Source organism: Acanthochromis polyacanthus, chromosome 12, assembly GCF_021347895.1.
Source record: "Acanthochromis polyacanthus isolate Apoly-LR-REF ecotype Palm Island chromosome 12, KAUST_Apoly_ChrSc, whole genome shotgun sequence".
NCBI classification, from domain to species: domain Eukaryota; kingdom Metazoa; phylum Chordata; class Actinopteri; family Pomacentridae; genus Acanthochromis; species Acanthochromis polyacanthus.
Window position 1 is genome coordinate 19,085,110 of NC_067124.1, and position 22,135 is coordinate 19,107,244.

At 41.2% G+C, this 22,135-nt stretch overlaps 1 protein-coding gene across 1 annotated transcript in view; it reads left to right on the forward strand.

Moving 5' to 3' along the window:
- The first annotated feature begins 1,093 nt into the window (after positions 1–1,093).
- grik5 (glutamate receptor, ionotropic, kainate 5) overlaps positions 1,094–22,135 on the forward strand; it is a 99,403-nt gene continuing 78,361 nt past the window's right edge. Inside the window, 3 exon segments of the mRNA XM_051956388.1 lie at positions 1,094–1,540; positions 1,814–1,980; positions 4,529–6,481. The gene's annotated coding sequence lies outside the window, so the exon portion shown is untranslated.

Genomic DNA, 22,135 nt, shown 5'->3' on the forward strand with positions numbered 1-22,135 from the left:
GCCAGCTACATTCAAGGAAGTCCTGCATGAGGTGACAGAGTGCTCTGGTGAAAGGAGGGATGGTTTTCAGTAATGTGTTCGTACATGAGTGCACCTAATGTTAAAGATGTTATTGGCCTTTCCTCAAGTAACAGTATAGATGCCAAAATTCACAGTGTGCTTCATTACATGTAAAATATGTCCATTAAAAATCCACCATTTCATTTCTTTTGTATTTTGAGATCAGATAAAACATGGAGGGATTTTTTTGTATGTGATTTGACATTGTACATTAAATGTATAAAAAGCATCATATTTCAAAGCTGATTTCTGTTTAGCATGTAAAATTAGAATCTGTATGGGCGTAGGTGTTAGAACTGGAAGGTCCCTGGTTTGCGTCCCCTTTTTGTTGTTTTGCTATTAAGGCTGAAGAATCACGGAGCATAAAATGGAATTAATCATGTAAGGCAGAAATACCGCAGAATCCCTCAAAATGACAACTCTTGACTCATTATATACTTATTTCAACTACTTTTCCGCCACTTTTCATGCCTGCATACATGGATGAGCTAAATGCTGATAGAATGATGAGACTTAAGCTCATGAGTGTGTTTGTTGCGTTGCGTTGTTGCATATTAGTGATACGTCAGTGTTTGCTTCAGTCTGAGTCAGCATGTGTGTTTATGTTCAATTCTGCCTGTTTGTTCGTGAGCATGTGTACATACATATATGTTTGTGTTTGCATGTCAGTGTGTGATGCGTGTCATAGGGTATGAGGCAAGTGGCATGGTGGTGTGATAGTGTGTTTGTCACCCTGAGCATGTAGCCATGTCAAACTCTGTCAGGTTAGTTTACCCTGGCTGGGGATGCAACACATCCCTATGATTACTCTCTCTCTCTCTCTCTCTCTCTGTCGGTGTGTTTGTGTGAATGTGTGTTTTCTTCATAGGCAGCTTTTTTTCCCCCCCTTTTCCATTATTTTAAATGCTCATCGTAGAAACTGACAGAGAGAAGAGCGGGGGGAGGCGGTGTGGAGTTGATATTCATCGTTAAGAAAAATACCTTGGAGGGAAAGAGAGAGAGAGAGAGAGAGAGTGAAGAAGTGGGTGTTGGGAAGGAGGAGAGAGGCAGGGGAGAGAGTGGGAGGGTGCAGGGAGAGAGAGAGAGAGAGAGAGAGAGCTGATTAGATTGGAGAAAGCCAAGGAGGTACGGGTATACTATTGAGCAAGGGGAGAGGCAGAGGGGAGGGTGACTAAGTGAATGCAGTCGCGTGTCGTGTATCACAGCGAAGTCCACAGGCAGGCGGACAGATTGGATGTGAATCAACAAATGGAGACAGAAAACGGGATGTATGCTGCATATGAGGGGGGAGCAAGGGAGGACGACTAGTCTGCCTTTATATCCTTTCATCTCTGCATCAAATACTACTGTGAGGAGCCAGTCGGGAGGGAAAGGGAAGCAGTGGACAACTCATTTCTCTCCAACACCCTGGAAGCCGACGAGCTGTGAGCTGCAATAGAGTAAACTGTGGGACTCGCTGGGATTTTTGAGTAGAAGCTCAGTAAGTATTGGTATAGGTGCAGTATGAGAGTGTATATGTGTGCATGGACTGATGCCTCTGGCTCGTGCACTGCCTCTGATGCTTTTTTCATGAAGAAAGAGAAAAGAGGGAAAATGAGAGAGGAAGAAGGGGATGTAGATGCAGTTGTGCTGCAATGTTTCTTCGATTGTGATATCCTGTTTGCACCACTGGACTGCTTTTTTTATTTTTATTTTTGCTGATTTAAACAACTACCCTACACTTGACTGTGTGTTTGTGCCTTTTCCTCCTCAGTGCCAGTGTGTATGAGTGAGTGAGAGAGTGTGTGTGTGTGTGTGAGCTGATAATAGCAGCTCCATTGGTATTCAGCTGAGGGAGCTCCAGGATCTCGCTGCGCCTTTCCCCAGGATGGGATCACAGAGCAGGGATTGTGCTTGCCTATGGAGAACCCACTGAAATGGGTGAGTGCCTGTCTCCTTTTCCCCCCCTCTCTCTCCTTGCTCTTTTCCCTCTCATTTTCTCCTTTCATATTTACCTCAGGCTGTATCCTCTTCTCCGGTCTGCAGTTATGCTCAGAGCATTTTCACTTCTGATGGGTTCCCGTCGTTTCCTTGTGTCCCCATCCAGCCCGGCTCTCTACCACTGCCCCACCTGTTTCCTCCATCCCCTCCTTCCATCTTTATTTCATTTAACCGCCCCCCTCCCTCAATGTGGACATAAACAGACTTGTTCAGTTTGATAGATTTGGATGAAATCTGAATAGCTCACTTCATTTTGTTGCTTGTCTTCCCCTCTTCCCCCCCTCACCCCCTATCCCCGCATTCCCTTTTTGCCTCCCTCTTTCTTCCCCTCCTTGGCTGTGCTACCCTCCCCCCCCACCCTTGCTTCCATCCCTCTCTTGGTCTCTTCAGGCTCCTCTGTACAGTCTATTTGAATTCAGACACACCGAAGATATTTAAGTTTCTTTCCTGGCACAGGCAATGACTGGAGATGCCGTGGATGTGTGTGTGTGTGTGTGTGTGTGTGTGTGTGTGTGTGTGTGTGTGTGTGTGTGTGTGTGTGTGTGTGTGTGTGTGTGTGTGTGTGTGTGTGTGTGTGTGTGTGTCTGTGAAAGGCTTGCTATTTTTGAGCCAGCGTCAGTCATTTTATGTAGTGTTTTAATGTGGGTGCATCTGTGACAATGCAGAGGGGACGAGGTGTGTGTTCAGCCTCGGTGTGTGGGAATACAAGGTTACGAAGATGATCAATTTACTTCAGTGCTTCAGGCATGACAGCTGTGACACATATGTACAAAACAGACACACAGTCACTGATTTTACACACTCCTCTTTGCACTCCTTGGTGACATATGTTCTGCACACTTACATGTTTTCACCCCTGCAACAACATAACATGCAAATATACAGTACATGCGCATACTACCCCAGCAGACACTGAGCACAAACTTAACTCATCAGCCATTACACACATCCTAAATACTAAATCCTAGGAGAATAGGTGTCTCAGAAGGGTCTTATCTGTCCACACAGTAGTATTGATTATAGCTGATATGAATGGCCTCCAATGTTTCACTGTAAATGGACTGTTACCTCACTGAACTCTGGGAAAGAAAAGCATTACTGAGCCTATTTAATCATTTTGTTCAGTTCAAATAGAAGGTATTTTTGCTGCATGTCTCTGACTGTACATTTATTTTTACAGAAATGCTTGCTTTTTTCTGTACTTCCTGAATTAAGACAGGATCCATCAGTCTGCTGCGAGAAGCGAGCATTTTTGATTAGAATTTCATATTCAACAGGTGCAAACTGTTGCATAGTAACAGAGGCAAGACGACCTGTTGAGCAAGATTTGACATCATGCTGCTATTTTTAGATTTAAGTAATGTGTTTGACAAAGGGTGATTTGTTTTATTAAGAAATGGAAAAACGAAACTCAGCAGGCATCCACATCTGCCTAAGCTCAGGCCAGTTTCCAAATCAAAAATGTTCAGTTTGTTGAACATGGAAATTGGACTTTGTCACAGAATGAGAATATTACTGCAGACAAGAACATCATGTTTGGAACAAAACTGCACATAGCACATATTTTTGTAACTACAGAAGAATAAATATGGGATTAATAACATATATTTTTACTGTACTATAACTGTGAACCCATGTATTCTTGTTCTAATATCTGGTGGAATTAACTTTGCCCTGTCCACTGCTTTACCTCAGTGACAAGTTACTATTATTTAAATGTATTTTATATAGTTAGCACAGAACCTTACATTAATCCACACATATTACCATAAATGGATTTAAATAATACTTTCCCGCATTACATGTCAGACTTGCATTGTAATTATCCATTCAGGCACCAGAAAAAAAACTGTGTGGGCAACCATTGCATTAGGTTTAGTAAGACGTGGTTTAGTCTATTTTCTACCCTTCAAATATTGAATACTGAATTTTCCTTCTGTTTTTGAACAGATTTTTTTTGTTTGATTGAAATGTGACAGCAATAGTCAAAACCTGGTTAGAATATCTACTTGTACCTGACCAGTGCCGTGAGCCTAGTTGCAGTCGTCAATCAGAGGATTCTCTCCGTCTTTCACTGTGCGTCCCTCTGATGCATCTGATGGAGTATGATAGACAGCTTACTCAGATTTTCAAGAAAAAGGACAGCTAAAATGATTTGATGAAAGCAGGAGAGGTGTAGATATTAAATTGGATTGAGGGAATAGAAGAGAGATGATAGGGGAGAGCGTTTAAAGATGAGCTTGTTGGAGGAGAGTGAAAGGATCAAATCATAGAGGGAGTGAAGAGGAGCAAACAAGCAGCAAAGTCGGTGGAAGAGTGACAAGGACGGAATAGACAGCAGGACGACAGGCAGGGTGGAGTGTGACGAGGAGGAGAATGACGTACGCGATAAGGAGGAGTGACACAAATGTCACCATGCTAACCTTTCATACACTCTCATTCTCCTTCCTATTTTCTACTTTACCTCTCTTCTTCCTCTTCTTCTTAGATCTGAAGCCTTGCAGAGATGGACACCAAATGGGCAGCATGGAATCCAACAAATACCCTCCAGTGACAAGCTTTCCACACCTAACTGCCTCCACCATCTCCAGCCATCAGCTCAAACCATCCCAGCCAGGTCTGAGTCTACAAAGTTGAGGCTGGACAAGGCGGACTGTGATACCAGGAGCCATCTACAGGAAGCAGAGATAAGCCGAGTCAACGTTCAGCAAACCAATCAGTGTGTTGAGCATACAATTGAGCTTCTTGGACTTCATCTAAAATGAAATAGGCTGCAGTGATGCTTGTGCAATGGGATGGAGCTTTTGGACATGTCCGGATTTATCGATCGGATATCCTATCGCGATTACGACACTTTGGTGCACACCTCAGTGCTGAGCGCATTTCCAAGATTGGTTTGTGGGCAAAAGCGAGTAATTGAAAATCCCCCCTTGAGAGGCTCTCTGTTCTGATTGTTGTGGGGGAGGAGTTTATTTTTTTTTTACAAGGAACAATTTCAAAAACCTTCTTTCTTTATCCCTCAATTTCCCCTTCGTTCTTTTTTACTGTCTTTCTCCCACATTGCAGAGAAATACATTATGAAGCAGCACCATTCTTCTTCATCCTCCCTCAGTGATGGAGAGAGAGGAGGGACAGACTGTCCAGAATAGATAACGAGCAAGGAGACCGACACTTAGGAGGAAGGAAGGGGGGGAAAAAGCAGAAAACCGAGAAACAGGTGGAGAAAGAAAACAGGGAAGGAGACGGAGAAAGACACAGAGAAGCAAAAAAAATAAATAAAAATCAGAGAATTAACTAGGATTGTTCAGATTTCTTTTGGACACTTCGTCTCTTTGTAATTTGACTGTGCTGTGTTGGAGGCTAGTTGGTGCAATGGGCAGGGATGGTTCAGGATTTACACCAGGAGGGGGACTTAAGCAGAAGACAAGTGTTTTGTCCTGTCTGAGCCTTCCTGGCCTGTATCTTCGTGGTTGGGAGGATGGCAGTCTGAAAGATGGCTTGGTAAACAGACAACTGTACTGAATGACAGACAAGCTCTGAGACTAGTGAGACAGACAGACAAGAATATAGACAGACAGGAAGACAGATACACAGACTGAGTGTCAGGCAGAGAGCCAGGCAGACATCCAGTGCCGGCACAGTAGACAGCATGCAATTCATTGTCATTCTATGCAACGTGTGAAGAGACGACGGAGAGAAGGAAAGAAAGCACAGACAGAAAGAAAGAAGAGGAGCGTCTGTAGTTGTAGTTTCTGGAGAACCTCACTTCATCTGCATCCATCTCAGTCAGTACTGTGGCAAGCCCATGCACTAAAATAAAGCTAAGAGGGAGGGGTCCTATTACTAGAAAGGAAATACAGGTTGGAGAGAAGGAGGCGAGCGGTAGAGAGGGCAGGCAAAGAAACAGAGGGAGAGAGCAGGTGTTGAAATGCCTCCCCTTCATCTGCTTGTCATTTACTCCTTTATGCCCTCTAGTCGTCTAGCACAATGACTGGTGTTCTGATGCCTAGTGTCCTCTGCTTATAGGCCCTCTGCAATCTCTAGAAAATCAAGAGGAAAAGGACAGCAAGAAGGGAAAGGTGGAGCCTTTTTGAATTGACATATTTTTGCCACTTTCATTTTTTTGTCAAGACGGGTTTGTTATCTCTTTTTTTTTATTTCTTACTTGAAGTAAGAAATAGAAAAAAGACAATTTTTGATTTTTCTTGCCTGTTTTTTGTGGGGATTATTTCTCCATCTGAGTATAAACACTTGATTCCTCCAAATTAACTCTATATGTCCTCTCCCCCAATGGCAAAGTGTGAACTCCTCTGACTTCCCCATGGCATCCCCCCTTGCCTGAGTACTGAAACTCTGTGGTTTCAGATCTCAATGCCTCAGTTGACTCACTGCTACAGCCGATAATATGGAACGGCGCTTTTGATACCGTCTGATTCATTCTGTAAGTAGGACTCCCTCTCTTCTGTGTATGTATGTATGTCTTTATATATGCCCTGTAAGTCATTAGCATGAATTTACCTCATGCATTCACAACACAGAAGTGGCCTGTCTTTCTGCAGTGTTGGTTTTATGGTGTCTACAACGGATTTGCTTTCCTGTGCTTCCTCTGCTCCAGGCAATGTGTGTGTGTGTGCGTGCGTGCGTGCACGTGTATGTCTGAGAGTGTGTGCCAAAGAAAGAGATTTTGATCTTACAGCCAAGCTTACAACAGCATCAGAGTGGTGTCAGGATGAGGCACATGAGTTGCCTGTCCATGTGTGTGTTTGTGTTGAATTGGCATGTGCGCACTCCAACATATCTTTCCTAAGGTTAATTTGGACTAATTAATAGTGAGTATTTTTGCTTCTCAGAGCAGTTTTTTGGTTCTGTGTCAGGTATACTTGTATTCATTAGGGTGGAAAGAGGATGTCCGGCTAAACTGAAGAGGCTGAACCCGTGTAGCATACAACACCAGCTTGTGAAATGACTCTCATTCCCTGACTAGTTCTTGTTGCCTCCATTTCACATCTAATGCCATGAGCATTACACTTTGGCTGCATATCATTTTCAGCCTCCTTTATCTCCCAGTGTGTTTCTCCGTGTGTGTGTGTCTGAAACCCAGCCTCTGCAATGTCCTGCATATTACTAAGCCATCTATCTCCATGGACACATCCACATCTTTATACACTCCCACAGTCACCAGGCCTTGCACCAGGAGACGCTCAATCAAGATAGTCCCTTCAAACAGACCAATGAACTGTGAATAACGCCATTACACAAACTCCCAGCTCAGAGTGTTACAGAGACAGAAAGATTGGAAGGGTGAAAAAAGCAATGAAAAAGAGATGGCGAGAGACAGACGACAGAGAGAAACAGCAAAAACATTTTGGAAATAGAAGAAAATCAACAGAAGGCAAATGAGAGAGGAGACCAAGAGTGTGAGACAGAAACAACAGAGGGGAGGAGCAGGGAAGGGAGGGTGAGAAACAGAAGGAAAGGGAATGCATGGTTCTAGAGGGGCTGTGAAGCAGGAAAAGACCTGTGCTCCATGGGAGCACTGATGGGCTTAGCAAGGCCCTGCTTTGTTCACACTGTTGGTCAGCCTCTCAGAATTAAGATTACTAATAATACGATTACTGCGCTGCACACTGATAACACACTGCCTGCCGATCCCCTTTGTCACTGTCAGAAAACCCAGAGAAGATAAGACGAGTGGCAGTACGATGGCATCAAAGGCATCGACAGTACTGACTACATTACAATGTCACAAGGGTCCAGGCTCAACAACATGGCTTCTCTGCTTGCCAGCTTAAGTAAATGTGCAAAGAGTTAGTGTGGAGTTATTATACGGCATGACACATACAAAAGGATACTGAGGAAAAAATCGCCAGCACGTGTTTCCTCTTCAAGTATATATGTGCCATCAGTATGTGCAGTCATGTTACAAATGTTAGCTAATCTTTTTTCCACTTGTTGATGTTACATTGTCAGCTCCAAAGACTACTAAAAACAAGTGAACAGGGCTCTGTATATGAGCGGATTTCACACACATAAACATACACCGTGGCTTTCATTGTGAGACATCTGCCTCTTATCTTGATGTTTTACGCTGCATCCTCTGCGTGGGCTATTTGTTTTATGTTTCTGTGCTTGACAGCTTTGACACGGATTTCTTCCAAGTTGACCTTGCAGTTTGAAGTGTAATAAAAGCTAAATTCCCAGACTATGTTGCCCATCGATACATGTTCTTCTGGTAGCTGATAAATGGTCTCTCACCTCTTGGGAAAGCGGAAAAAAAAGCCGCCAGCAGAACTGACGTCCAGTCCTGCTCAGCGGAAGTAAAGTACACCCATCTGAAATCCAAGACTCCCAGAGTCGTAAGCTAACACCACTTTTATGAGATACAGAGTATTTGAACTCTTCCCGTAGCAAGAACAACCATTTGCATACAGAGCTTGAAGCACAAAGCAGAAAATACACATTTAGCATGGAATTGTGTATAAAAAGCAGTGTAGAGAAACCTAGTTTAAAAGCATAGTTTTGCAAACTACCAATAATTTCACAATGGCGGGAGCTGAACTACAGTAAAGCTGCCCTATGGAGACCTGTGTTTTCCCTAGCTTGACTGCTTTGAAGTGGTGTTTAGCCACAGGACCCCCAGCACAGTTTTTGAATAATAGTTGTTATTCTTCCTGTCCCTTTGATATTACCCTGTGCTAAAGCCTGTCTTCCTGTGACTGCTGGGCGGTGGTACAGCTGTAATGCTATCAGAAGGAGAGCTGCTGAGGACTAGTTTTTCCTGGCTTCCATCAGCCGCTGTCACCAGATTTTGGTTTGGACACATATGTTTTTGGCTTGACCTTAGGAAGCTTGAGGCCAACATTTCTTCATCTTTGTTTTTGGACAGATTAACACTTGTTGCAAACTTTTTTGCACTTACAGTAGGATTACGAGTTTGCTGTAAAGTTAGGCCACAATGCGTCTCTCATGTCAAGGTCCAGGGCTGTTTTCCCTACAGCAAGCTCAAATCCTGAATCCATTGTGCTGCTTGTTGTTGGAATCATTGTGCTGCAGCCATTAGCTAAGTGCGAGGATTCTTGTTAACATCCCTTGCAAGTGTGCAAACTGACGGGCATATGGAGCATGCGTAGTGTAAAATAGTTGATATATGGGGCTCTTGTTGGCCTCGAAGCCTGCCTGGCCTGTACACTTCAGGAGAAACACTGGAGGACACTGTATATGTGATATGAAATTAGAACAAAGACAAAATATTACATTAAACACAAAGTCACACATTAGCAAAAAAAAAAAAAAAAAAAAAGCAGCAACCCCTCAGTCTGTTGCAAAAAGTGCCCACTCGTTCACAGGTCATGTATAAACAAATAATAAAAGAAAATATTCATGTGAAAGTGAAAGGAGTGTCAGATTTGTTTTGTATAAAATGTGCATCAGTCAGACACCTACTTTCCAGAAACTTGAGTCCAGGTTGGGGTATTGCCTCAAGCAGGATTACTAAGGTGTGTGGTGGTGGCATGCCTTCACAGCAGCCAGGATGAAAGGTAAAGCAGGCAGGGCTCTTCAAGGGGCTTTTGTTCATTACTTACCTTGTACGGTTGAGAAGTGTTTGTAGTTTCAGCTGTTAACTAGCTAATTTACCACCGTGTATAAAATAAAAGCAGTTCCAGAAAGCCACTGCAAAATGTAAGTAAACTATTAGGTTAAACACACGTGGTGCACTACACTCGAACACTGATTATAAGAATAACAATAACAAACCAGAGCTGAAGGCACGCAACAAAATCAATGAATTATGACACAGCGCAAACATGCAGCCTAAAACAGCCCTAAACCAAGTTGGCAACCATTCATTTCACTTTCTGTTCTGAGCATCAGATTTGTCATCTAGAGGAGGTTTCATGTACGTGCCATGTGCGGTTTCTTTAGTGACATTAACTGAACTTTGACCCAGGCCCTCCACAGCTGTTCCCCACGGTCACAAAAAAGCTGTATGACTCACTCTGTAGAACCAGTACTGCTCCAGTCACAAAACATCCACATTGCACATGCACTCTGCTCATTGAGTCCAGACATGTAGAGTCAGAGAGACACTATGGAGATGATGTGGCAAAGCAACAGTTGCTTGTTCTCATTTTTTGGCCTCCTCTTTCTGAGTTTTTTCACAGCAGCACTATGCAGTCATTTCACTTGACTTAGTCTAAATCATGGAAGAAATGCAGATGGTTCATGAAACAACCTTTAGCGTTGAATTTCAGATGTTCCAATTTCCCTGGTTTGCGCCAGTTTGGTTTGTTCAGTTCCATTCACTCAGACAGAACCAGGCTCAGGGAAGGCGGCCGTCTGCCTCAACTGGTGGGGGAGAGTAGATGGGGCAAGCATGGCAGGATAGCAGATAGAGAAGACATACAATAGATAAGAGAACAGTGAACATTTTCAAGATTGGTGAGGCCAGATCAGAGACGAATATCTCCAGATCCAGAGACACCAGAGAGCAAACAGAGAACTTTAGGGGAGACACAAAGTTAATGACATGTAATAATGGTGTATAACTGTATGGAAGAGAGAGGAGACTAGGTGAGAGATGGTCACTGCATCATGGAAAATCCTCCAGCTGTCTAAGCCTGTCGTAGAATAACTATGGGACATCTCAGGCGATAGTGAGCAGCCCTAACTGTAAACTTTGTCAAAGAGGAAAGTTTTAAACCTAATCATAAAAGTAGAGCAGGTGTCTGCCTCCCGAACCCAGACTGGAAGCTGATACCACAAGAGAGGAGTCTGATAACTGAAGGCTCTGCCTCCCATTCTACTTCTGAAAACTCTAGGAGATGCAAGAAAACAATGTTTTTCAGGTGAAAGAAAGCCGTACTACAGAGTTGTTTTATGTGTGAGTTAAGGGAGAAAATAACTCAAAAATAACTCCAAGGTTCCTCAAAGTAGAACTAGAGGCCAAGGCAATAGCATCCAGAGTAACTATCTGGTTAAATAATGTGTTTCTAAGGGATCAAATACAATAATTTGAGTTTCATCTTAAATTAAGACATTACAGGTCATCCAGACCTTTATGTCCTTAAGAAATGTTCAGAGTTTGACTAACTAATTGATTTCATTTGTCTCTATAGATAAATATAACTGGATGTCATCTGCATAAGAATGAGTTCAGATTAGAAATTCAGTTCTCTTGCCAGGTTATATTCTCGAATTACTGGTTCACGTTATTATTTTCTGAATCCAGTTTTGATTCTGCCTGAGAATATCTTTGCTTTATATTCCGCTTAAATTTTTAAAAATAATAAAAACACATTTTTAGGTAGTGCGTCATCAATCAGTTTTTTGGTGGGAATAGCCATTCTTTCTTAGCTATGCCTTAATATAGCAGGGAGTGCTTTGTTCAGGTCATAAAAGACTTGATTTATGGTGTTATGTTAGGATTAGATAATAGCTAGACTGTTACAAAACTATGTATATTATTTTCTCATAAACTTGGAACTATGATTGGTCTAGCTTTCATGCCCCATGATGCCTCTTGCATGGCCGTTTGCCTCTGAAGTGTCTTGGATAGCCCCTGCTCCGGAGCGAACTGGGCTAATTTGGAATATGAAATCTCTTCAAACACTGAGCAGCACTTCAGTTTCCTCCGCCTTCAATCCTCCGCCGCTTGACCACCAGCGCGAGGCACTGCAGCCTGCAATAAACCTTTGCTCCCCATTGCCTAATGGAGCACAAAAAATGGTCCTGTTTGCTTAGTCGTTTGCCCAGTCCTGCTTGCTTCAGGCTAGCTGGCCTTAGGGGAAAGATTGAGTGAGTGTATGAGTGTGTGTGTGTTAGGAGGGTGACAAGAAATGGACATTAGGACACACATGCCCTTTCCATAATGTGCTCCCGGCTGGGCTGTTTGGCTGGCCATAAAGTGAATGCTGCTAATGGCCCTTCCGTTAATGGAGTCATTAGGACTGGATTGCAAGAAGATAAAAGCAATGTGTGTAATGTGCGTCAGCTGGGGTAAAAGTGGGATCATTTGTATATGTGTACTGCTACTGTAACCATTTTGGGTGTTCCTGGTTATTTAGTACTTTAGTATCTACACGCATGACGGCACTAAAGGCAGAAATAAAACTCTCTGGCATTAGCATTAGTAGAAAAGGTCAGCATTCTGTCAGTGTAATTGTAATACGATCTGAGACTCAGGTGATCAGTCTTGACCCGGCCTGTCCTAATCAGCTGGCTGGCGGACGCTCAGAAAGTCACGGCTATAATGTTTCACTGTTGAATTGCTGCTGCCTTGTGTGAGAGCCAAAGGCTGATTTGAGGTCTTTTCAGGACCTGTCCCTGAAAGAATGTAAGGAGGATGAAGAAAAGCATTGTGGGTAGTATTGCGTGTTGTTTTCATGGTGGCATGACTGCTCATTAGGTCTGTCAGTATCTTGATTTTTACCAGAGGGTGAGCTCATGTCACCAAGCCCATCATGTGTTCAGCTTTAGCCATGATTGGTCCAGCTTGCCTCATTCACTTGTATTCAATGAAGTGAACCCTGGTATGCTCATTTGTAGGCGCAATTAACCTTAACTTACACAACAGAATAATTAAATACAAAATAGAAAATGTTTTCCAATTAGACAGAAATAACAAAGTGAGTCAGTAGCTTGACTTGCTAAATTTGGCATCCCCCCCCCCCCCCCCCCCCAATTTCTTCTTTCAACCTAGAAAATAGTTACTTTTATTAACAAATGCATTTTTTTAAAACTGAAAACCGAACTAAGAAAAATGTGTCCCTGTATTGTCTATAAATACTGCACACCAATGTTCCCTCTAATTTTTCATGAGTCTGAGCAAACACACAAACTCACTGAGCAGACCCTTGGACCACTGTGAGCAACATCAGACGTGTGCACTGTGGTCGCGCCAGCATCGCATCCATCCAAGTTACATGGTTTGTTAAAAGAACCAAATTACAGCATTTACACTTCTGTTAAAACACTTTGTCAACAGGAGCCAGTTGAAGACTGCAGTGATTTTGGTGACACTACAATGTATAAGAGTGAAGTTATTGAATATTTTTTTCTCTCTTTGCTGTTGCAGACAGTCCCTGTTCACTCCATAGACACCCGTGTTATTTCTGCAGCTTGAAAGACAGCTACTTTTGATAAAACTGGGCTTGTAGCACATTGTGTGCCTTACAGCGATGGGAAAGAGGCATTGTTTATGTTTTTGACAACCTATATCTAACGAGTTATTGATGCTGGAACTCTGAATCTGTGAATATCTTTCCAACTTGACTGAACTTGGGGCCACTACCACCCAAGGAGTGGTAATATTTAATTTGGAAAAAAAGCATTTAGCCATACTTAAAGCTTTAAGTGCTTTATTAACACGGAACTAAGAATTTTGCATTATTTTATGATAACAGGTTCTGTCTGAAAAGAAGTGGCGTCATTTTCAACAGTGAAACCATACTAATGAAATGAAATGTAATGGCCAACCAGTGTGCAATACTGGATTCTGCAAAAACATCAACAGCTGAATGCAGAATACTGTACAAAGAAATTATCTACAGATATGTTTTCATCTATATCTAAATCTATATCTAAATCTTATCTTAACACAGTTAATGTATTAACTCATTTATGTGTGTCTGCACGTATTTATTTATTTAGTACTGTTAACATAGAGTTTTGAGTGAGTTTTTCTTTAGATAGGAAAAGGCCATTTATTGATCATATATAGGCTATTAAATAAATGTTTATTGAAAACTAAAAAGCATTTAAATAAAACTTAGGAATTTATGGAGTCACTAAAATACTGTAGAGTCTACGGCCACGTCAGCATGATTATAAGCATCCTCTGATAAATTCACAAACATATACTGTAGGAAATCCAGCTTATCTCATCATGATGCCCCTTACCATATGGACTTCAGGAGATGATTGGGGATGATAAACTGTGACCTGCTGGTTGGGTGCTCTCTGTTCTCATGTTTCTTACATGTTTGTCTCCTGATGCTGCCTTACTTCAGCCAGTCCATGAGCAACAGAAAACACAGTTTTTCTCGTACCCATTGCCAGGGGTTCGAGTCTTCCCACTCAAACGTTTTTGCTTCTTTTGACGTGGTGGAGTTACGAGTGTAGACATTTTTAAACGCGCAGAGCAGTGCGCAGCAGCGTCTGTAACCAGGCAACCCGCGACAGGACCATAGGACCGGGCACACAGAGAAGCATAGGCGTTTCTAGCCCATTTTTGGGGGTGCTCAAGCACCCCTAAATTGAATCCCAGTACCCCCAAAGTTTGAGAGATTTTATTTTTGTATTGCATGCCCTTTTTTAACAAACCAGAAACGTGTAAAAATCATACAGTACTTGGTTGATACGTAATGCTTTAACAACAAAAATACAGTACTCCTCTCCCCCTATCTTGCCTCAAAAATGGTTTGATCCCGTCCAACTTTCCCGACTCGGGCTCTGAGCCTTTACCTGCAGAACTAAGCTGCCTCCCACATAAGCACATGTTCAATAGTAAGTACCCAGTTTAAGTCAGGATACGTGGTAAAATTCTTAACTTCTACCACTCAATACCACCACATTATTATCATTACAGGTCCTCGTTTTTGTGCATTTAATCACAGGTTACTGTTTATGTTGTTAGGTAGGAGTTAGCTGACGTTTTTTCTAGCTAGCAAACGTTACAGGTGGTCAGTGTCTGTTTGAACTGGACTGAGGAGCTAGCTGTTGTGTCAGTGCATGTGTTAATATTAAAGCGAAGGTGCTACTGACTAGCTAACTGACTGGATACCCATTAACATTATAACTCCTATTGTGTGTGTGTGTACAGACAGAGAGACAGACAGCCTCATCATGGACATAAGACTGTTTTTTTTTTGTTTTTTTTTTAAAGAGCCAGGTTCAGGTAAGAGTGTAAGATCAAATGGTTTATCTATCATCAGTAATGTTGTAAGTTGGATCAATGTATCAGAGAGAGAGGATGTTATTTATTTGTATTGTTATTGGTATTTTTTCATATTTATGTAATTTTTCATCTAGTTGAATGCAATCTATTTGTTTATGATTGTCAGTCTAAACAGGGAGAGATGAAAAAGGGGAATGAGAGGAGACTGTGCAAGGTCAGGAAGAACCAGATAAGAAAACAAGCAGAGAATAGTGACACGCAAAACAGCAACTGTTAAGATGACAAAGAAAAGCATTCCATTCACAATAAAATTTTACATATATGTCATGGAAGTTATGTGTTCTCCCCACATTAAATGCTTTCCAGAAGCACACTTAACAGATATCAGTGGACTTCATTCTAAACAGGACATCTTCATTACATTTTCCCAATTATCTATATGCTTTACTATTTGCTTAATTTCACGATACAAGGAGGAGAAGAGCAGGGAGAGACTCGGGAAGATGAGAGAGAACAGACCAGGGAAAGAGATGCTGTGCATTGCATTTCAAATAAAAGTCAAAAAATAAAGTCCAAGGTCCATACACACGTGGACAAAATTGTTGGTACCCCTCAGTTAAAGAAGGAAAAACCCACAATTCTCACTGAAATCACTTGAAACTCACAAAAGTAACAATAAATAAAAATTTATTGAAAATTAAATAATCAAAATCAGCCATCACTTTTGAATTGTTGATTAACATAATTATTTAAAAAAACAAACTAATGAAATAGGGCTGGACAAAAATGATGGTACCCATAACTTAATATTTTGTTGCACAACCTTTTGAGGCAATCACTGCAATTAGACGATTTCTGTATTTGTCAATGAGCGTTCTGCAGCTGTCAACAGGTATTTTGGCCCACTCCTCATGAGCAAACAGCTCCAGTTGTCTCAGGTTTGATGGGTGTCTTCTCCAAATGGCATGTTTCAGCTCCTTCCACATATGTTCAATGGGATTCAGATCTGGGCTCATAGAAGGCCACTTTAGAATAGTCCAACGCTTTTCTCTCAGCCATTCTTGGGTGTTTTTGGCTGTGTGTTTTGGATCGTTGTCCTGTTGGAAGACCCATGACCTGCGACTGAGACCAAGCTTTCTGACACTAGGCAGCACATTTCTCTCCAGAATGCCTTGATAGTCTTCAGATTTCATCGTACCTTGCACACTTTCAAGACACCCTGTGCCAGATGCAGCAAAGCAGCCCCAAAACATTACTGAGCCTCCTCCATGTTTCACCGTAGGGACAGTGTTCTTTTCTTCGTATGCTTGGTTTTTGAGTCTATGAACATAGAGTTGATGTGCCTTACCAAAAAGCTCCAGTTTGGTCTCATCTGTCCAAAGGACATTCTCCCAGAAGCTTTGTGGCTTGTCAACATGCATTTTTGCAAATTCCAGTCTCGCTTTTTTATGAGTTTTTTTCAGCAGTGGTGTCCTCCTTGGTCGTCTCCCATGAAGTCCACTTTGGCTCAAACAACGACGAATGGTGCGATCTGACACTGATGTACCTTGGCCTTGGAGTTCACCTTTAATTTCTTTGGAGGTTGCTCTGGGCTCTTTGGATACAATTCCAACGATCCGTCTCTTCAATTTGTCATCAATTTTCCTCTTGCGGCCACGTCCAGGGAGGTTGGCTACTGTCCCGTGGGTCTTGAACTTCTGAATAATATGAGCCACTGTTGTCACAGGAACTTCAAGCTGTTTAGAAATGGTCTTATAGCCTTTACCTTTAAGATGTTTGTCTATAATTTTTTTTCGGATGTCCTGGGACAATTCTCTCCTTCGCTTTCTGTTGTCCATGTTCAGTGTGGTACACACCTTTTCACCAAACAGCAGGGTGACGACTTGTCTCCCTTTAAATAGGCAGACTGACTGATTATGAGTTTGGAAACACCTGTGATGTCAATTAAATGACACACCTGAGTTAATCATGTCACTCTGGTCAAATAGTTTTCAATCTTTTATAGAGGTACCATCATTTTCGTCCAGTCCTGTTTCATTAGTTTGTTTTTTTAAATAATTATGTTAATCAACAATTCAAAAGTAATGGCTGTTTTTGATTATTTAATTTTCAATAAATTTTTATTTATTGTTACTTTTGTGAGTTTCAAGTGATTTCAGAGAGAATTGTGGGTTTTTCCTTCTTTAACTGAGGGGTACCAACAATTTTGTCCACGTGTGTATTTGGTGTTTTTGGTACTCAGTATAGGGGGCTAGTTTACTCCACAAACATACATGTTGTTTATGTGTATGTTAAGGAGCTGCTGCATCTAAATTAGTCACTTTTCCCAGAAATTAGGGTTGTGATAGGTTTCTTTTAAGATTCCAGAGCATTCCTCCTTTGCTGTGACTCAGCATTTAAATATCCTTTATCAGATTGGATGGTTTAGTCACAGACTTTTTCAAAAAGTGTTGCTTTTCTTTGACAAATGTGTGAATGAAATTGCATTAAAATGTACAAGACAGTGAAATTTATCTTGCCTGACCAGGCACCTCTGAGTGCTCAGCACCCCTAAACATCTGATCCTAGAATCGCCCCTGCAGAGAAGCATAGATATATATGGAAGACGAGATACGCTAGCACGCTGTGGCAGCCGGCTAAGATAGCTGCACATAAGGATGTCTGTAAATGACGTTGATTAGCTGCGTAAATACCAACGTGAATCACACCATTGGCTGGAGCAGCCAGTCACGGGTCACTCACTGACTCACACTGAAAAATAGCACAGAAAGAATTGTCATGAATTTATTTTATTTTCAATTTAGGTTGGATTTTTTTGTGCGCAGCGCAGATTTTCTGTGCGCTGAGACTGTGTCAGGAGTGCGCAATTGCGCACGCGCGCAGCTTAGAGGGAACAGTGCTGCACACCAACAAGTCTTTGGAAGCCTCATGGTCACAAAACGAATTTATGTGTCAAATGGTGTCAGTGCTTTTTATCAGAAGATCAGAAAATAAATTTCAAAGTGAAAGAGCATGCCTTTTAATCTAATCAGTTGTTGAGCAGGCGAAGCCTGTAGCTAGAAAATGGAGTCTCAGCAGGGGACATCATACTGCAATCACTGATCAAACCTGTCTGCCGACCCCTGAGGAGGCCAGAGGGAGTCATGCTGCAAAATAAGAAAAACTGGTTTAATTTTACTGTCACTTTATGTTGATAAAAAGCTTATGAGGGCATATTATAGCAATGACTGTTGTGATCTAAGATTTTATTATCAGTGTAAACAGTTGCACAATTTATCTGTTGTTTAGGAAACTGTTTTGTGAAGATGTTTGAAAACCTCATACTTAGACTGTCTGACTGCAGAAGAAGCTCATTGTACTTTATTACAGAATAAGTGAAGCACTCTGAAAGCCGTCTTGTTGTGTTCCTCCACTCTGGTACAATTCCACATAAATACTCTTCTGTGAAGAAAAAAAAATCAAGAAGCATTCAGGTAACAAAATTGCCAGTCTTGTGTTACACATTGTAATTTTTCATTGCTGATCCTGCTGAGCAGTTTTCCTGACTAGTAATGGCGTTCATTATCAGCACATCTACTGATATCACACAGCTTAGCGAGATTACACAGGAATCTATGGTTGACCTGTAAATCTTAGTACAGTGTGAGGTTTTGTTGTGAAATTTGGGTCCTGGTCTTCATGTGGATCAGCCCCTGTTAAATATTTACTCCTCTGAATGAACACTTTGATAGAAGTTGTGGAAAAATTAAGGCTGGACCTCATCACTTTATCGTATCATTGTCAGCAGGGAACAAGTCTGAATTTCATATTGGCTCAATAATGGATAGGCATGCTCTAGCAATGTACTGGCGTTGTGTGAAGTGATTTGGGGAAGCCTTTTTTCATATGTTGCAATCAACATTGATCTAAAAGCATCACAGAAAGTGCAAAATACACAATTTCCATGCCTTTTTTGTCGTTTGTCTTAATTCCACATCTATTAGAACCTCGAATATTTGTAAAAATACAACTTTACTACAGTAGATGGTAAAATACTGCTTTGGCTGGTAGTGCCCTAAACAGGAAAACAAACACACTACTGGTTACTACTACATTACTGGTTGGTAAAGAAAGTATGGTGTACAATACAGGGAATAATAGTTTGGCATTGCAGTTCTGGAGAGAGACCGCTCCCGTCTCTCTCTCCAAGAAGAAGAAGATGAGATCTTATTTCTAACATGACAGTAAACAGAAACTCATTTCCTCTCTTCACCTTCTAAGTAGTAATACAAGAGTATGGAGGAGTAGTACATATAAATCTGTACGTCCTACTTCTTTAAACTGAGCAGCTTCCAGGGGATGAGATGAAGGCGTCTCTTTACAGAGACCTGTAGTCTGGGTTACGTTCCATATGGAGTGACAAAAAGCTCTTCAGACTGAAAATTCATGCCTGTAAAAGACTTGTACAACAGACACATCTCACATTACTGTAAGCAGCAGTCAGCCTGTAAATCTGAACACATACGAATTCTGTTTGTCTCGAAATGACTGATCATAGAGGCAATTTATCATTAATAGAAGACTAACAGATCATTTACATGTAACTTATATCCTAAGAGCTTACAATTTATTTTGCTCTCACAGGTGAAACAGATTATGTACACAGGCCAAATTAAACAGATTCACCAATAATGAGAGTAGTGATTTTGACAAAAAAGATGAAGTTTAGTTTGTTGCTTCCAAGCTGTTTGCAGGAATCCTCCTCTGAGTTTATTATATTCCTGTAGCTTCAGACAGCGGCAGGATCCATGTGAGCATCTCAAAAGCAAGAGAGTTTGACACACATCACAGTAGCGATAATTTCATTAATTACTTGTAATCATAAGTGGTCCCTGACACTGAGAATACAATAAGTCAGCAACTTCATAGGTATTTTCTCATTGCAGATATTTTTAGACACACATTTTGTCAAACTGTTTTGAAATTTATTCCAGTCTGAGGCTGCCAACGTTTGAGCGACAATGACTCCTGCTTTGACTCCTGTTGAAAAGTCAAATGTTCAGTGTCTGGAAGCCTTGCATGTTAAAACATCCTGTGGAAACGTACCATAGGTTGGACCTAGAAACATTTCTGTATCACTTTCAACATGGCACAAGTGTGAACCGAACCACCACATTAATGAACAGGTGAGCACAAGCAAGCAGTACTTGGGGCTGTGTGAAGCGGTTTAATGAATTTTTACACATTTCAACATCAGTATTCATTCAAAACATCCCTTATTTAACTCTTAGAATTAGAAAATATTATTATTCTCTCCGAGACAGAAACTGATGGTAAGTCACACTGTATAGGTCTGCATGTCTTCACATCAGACACACTCAGAATAACTGTGTAACTCCAAGCTGTTAAAGGACTACTTTTTCCTACTTAATTGCATGCCTGCAGCGTCAGACATTGGTTTGATCCACGAGTATCTGTACAGAGAGTGAACTGCACGCATTTACACATGAAGCAACACTCGGGTCTTCATTAATTAGGTTTAATTCTAAATTATCCCAACATGGAGAAAGGATCGATCAGAATCAAACAGCAGGTCACAATGTGAACCTTTCTTCACATCAGCAAAGTGAGCTTTCAGAGTAACAGTTTATCAGCTGCAGGTAAATATTTTGTTACATTGCACCCTCAGATTGAGTCCTGAGCTTTTTGTTTTACTGTTTAAGAAATCAGAGATCGACTGGGCTGTTAGTAATTTGAACACTTCATTCAGCTGCTGTTAGTTTAGTTTTAGTCTGTTATTGCATTATTTTGTATCATATTTTACATCACTTGATGTCTTGACTAGTCTCATGTGAATGATAAACATCACATATGAACATCAATGGAAAAGTGATCTATGTCTAAATAACTAGAATGCCGTCACTTTTACAGATTGATGAAGCCATCAGTGCTCCATGTCACGTGTCTGAAAAAGGCTCTAGTTACTTGGAAATGCTGAAACTTCAGATATGATAATGGACTTAAAATGTTTAGAGTTTCACTCAAATGAACCTTTGAACTGCTGTTTTCCATTGTGACTGTGCTGCAGCGTTCATCCCTTCTCCATCATTTGGTGTATCATCTAGTCTCACATGAATGATTTTGCATGCGTACATCGTTGAGAAACACCACACCCATGAGGGACATTAACGGAACAGCGCCCTATGTAAGAATGACTAGAATGCTGTCACTTTAACAAATTGATGAAGCCAGCAGTGTTCCACATCCCATGTCTGAAAGCGACTAATGCGAAAGAGCAAAAGGCAGAGTACACCCTGGACAGATCGCCAGCCCATTTTACAGCCACACAGACAGAGACCCATGCATGGTAACACTCAAGGCCATTTTGGAACCACCAGTTAACCGACGCATGTCTTTAAATAAACATTCTGTTTTACTATAATCAGAATGGATAGTAAGACACCTTCTGGTCTAACAGTAGAGGCAGTTTGCTGTATGTGAATCATAACTAATGGAGTGATGACGACTGATAGCAGTCGTTCATTACGTTTAAATCTGACATTCAACTTAGTCAGATTTCCCACTGATATATCCTTTCAAAAAGAGTCTTTGAAAGGTAATTTCACTTGTGAAAATGCTTTCCTAAAATGTAGTCTCAGGTTAGACTTGGTCATGAATTCTATGTTTTGCCTTTTGTATCATTCCTTTCAAAACACTAGTGTTTTTGGATTGTGAACCAAGAGCCTGGATTCTCCACCAATCAGAAGTACTGACATGCAAGACAGTTTCAGATCAGTTGTCTCCATGTCCAAGTGGTGATGCAGCATGGGATTACATGCTACTACCTTTATAACTGCTGCATATTTAATTGACACACTAAAACATAAAACTCCAAATAGGTTCATCTCATATCATCATAACTAATTCAATAAAGAACACAACTCATAGGATTGCTTAACTCTTTTGTTATTTTATAGACTTTAAATATCAACCAACGCATGCATGATTTTTTTCTGTTGAGTTAAAAACTTGGCTGCTATGGCAACCCCAAACCACTGTATACTGCTGCAAGCACTTCCACAGAAGTGTCGTTAAAAAATAAAATATTATCTACATCATTGCTTTTTTTGAGGCATAATTTTCAGATTAGCTTGTCAGTAGCATCTTTTACACCAAAAGATAGACATGTGGCTGCAGTTCGGCTCATATGAAGGTGTGCGT